Here is a 2,490-nt window from a genome sequence, read left to right as displayed (position 1 = left end):
GGTTTTGGTTCCATTGGTGACACTTAGAGGTGATTCTGAGAAACTGTTCATGATGTGAAAATGATTATTGCTCACAGCAGACACACATGATTAACAATTATTACATCCACATGATTAACAATTATTACATCCACATGATTAACAATTATGACATCCACATGGACACAGTTAAATAATGGACGCGCAAAGTTGTGCCAAAAATACATTTAACAAGAACAGATTCAGCCTTACTGGAGGATATAATAAATAGTGTAACACACAGAGCATTTATTTATAAACAGATAGAATTTTCTGATGACAAGTGGCTCATCAGCCATTTTGAGGAAAAATCATATTTTACTTTGGCACTGCTGCGCTCTGGGCGTGCAACACAGCGAGTAGCCATGTGCGCCACTCGTGCACGTGTAGCAGCAGCAAGCTGGGGTTCCACAGGAGCTTTCCAGAGGGAGCTGGCAGACTGGTCGGGGCTGTGACAGTCCAGTCCACAAAGTCGAATCATGCCCAATGGAACGACCTCATCCATATGATTCTAAAGGCTGAGTTATGGTCGTGCTCTGGAGCGCACGCACCCTCTCCGGTGTTTCATACATTGCTGTAGATTTCTCCAAAATGACACGTGGAAGTACACTTTACAACTTGTGAAAATGCTGTAAGTAGGAGAGCMAAAGCTTGACAGACAAACAGACTGCACACAAAGGCTGCGGTGCGCAGCGTTTGTGAAGACTCTCCATCACGTCACGTCATGTGAACTCTCTACTGAGACACAGAGACTCGTTTCTTAATATCAGCTGTGAAATAAACTAAGATCTATGTTCTACCAAACATTTAAGTTCCTCTGTGTTTACAGTAATTTTGGTAATAAACTCCTGCGCAAAGTGAATACTTTCAGACTCAGAATGAATGGATAAGCTGGTTGTGCAACACAGCAGCGTGCGCGCGTGCACACACACACACACACACACACACCGACACACAATCACTTGTTCTTCACGTAACAAACATATTTTATTCTTATTTTTACTTAGGATTTTTCTTCTCACTCACATTATTTTAAATTCATTATTTTTATGACTCTAGAAATCATTTCTGATTTCGCAGGGATCAAACAAACGTGTCCTTCACACATGCAGGAAGTAATTTGCATCTGTTTAACATATGTTAATGAAGGCGTGTCAGGGGAGGTGTCTTACTTGCGCTCTGTTCCACGTTAATTGTAATGTTCAAAAGCAATGTGCGTGGATTCAGGCGTACACACGGTTTGATACATCTGGATTTTTTGTGTGTACGCTATTTTCTGGATTTGACCGTATGTCACGTTTCAGTAAGAAATCCACGCAAGTCTTTGTACATGAGGCCCCTGGACTTTCCAACAACAATTCAGTGGTCTTTGTTCTCCTCTGGTTCTGGGTCAAGACTCTAGTTCTGGGTCAGACTCTGGCTCCAACATGTAAGGCTGGACGGACAAGTCTTCCCTTGCTGACATCTTTTAATTAATTTGTAAATAAAATGTTTCTGCGAGCTCTAAAACCCCTCTATCAAACTGGAATGAACCAAACTGGAAGCTGGAGGCAGGTAGGGTGTGAAGCGCCTTGTTTGGATTTAAAGAGTGTAGGACTTTCCTGCATAGAATTTATCATTTCCGATCAGATTTCAATTGCTCCTATGACAATGATCAGAGAGGAAGAAAACCCCCACTCTATGTGAATCTTTCATTTTTCAGAACTTCGGTGGGGACCTGAATTAAAATTTCTTTGACTCCCACAAACAATAGTGTTATCAGGAATGTTCTAAAAACCTTAGACTTCCTGACTCCAGCAAGAAACTGAGAGAACTGCCACGTCTTAATCAGTTCCTGTCTGTTCTTCGAACTCCCCCCACAAGTCTGTGTTTCTCTTCAAAAGAATCGTAAATGGACCTTTTACCAATTGACGTCATCATGAAATTCACGCATGAACTGCCGAAATGCTGACTCCGCCCATATACGGAAGAGGGGAGTCCTTGTTGATGAAGGCGAGTTTTAATGTTGATGCTTGGTTTCGGAAAATTGTGGACAACCATGGACAAAATCCCCGATAAGTGAGCCGCGGATCCGAGATGACGTCATTGTGAGGCAACTGTCGAGGGGGGCCTTTGTGTCAAAAAGGGTGATAGCCGAAAAAAGGACATTGAAGTCGGTGAGAGCATGCCCAGCAGAGTAAGTTCGTTTTTTCTTGTTTTCATCAATCTTTTGACTCAAGCATCAGAGTGAAAGTTTAAATGCCAAATCTAGCTGAACTTTAGACTGATTAAGTTATTGTTACATCGTCTATTAGCCACTAAAGCCTAGCGCTGGGTGTTCGTACGAGTCATTACTATTCACATAGTCATGTAAACAAAGCCATTGGATTAGCGTCAATGTCTCACATACAGCGGGTAAAATAAGTATTGAACACGTCAACATTTTTCTCAGTAAATATATTACTAGAGGTGCTAATGACATGAAATTTTCAC

This window comes from Austrofundulus limnaeus, unplaced genomic scaffold, assembly GCF_001266775.1.
Source record: "Austrofundulus limnaeus strain Quisiro unplaced genomic scaffold, Austrofundulus_limnaeus-1.0 Scaffold428, whole genome shotgun sequence".
In the NCBI taxonomy this organism is placed as follows: Eukaryota; Metazoa; Chordata; class Actinopteri; order Cyprinodontiformes; family Rivulidae; genus Austrofundulus; species Austrofundulus limnaeus.
This window is presented reverse-complemented; position numbering follows the sequence as displayed.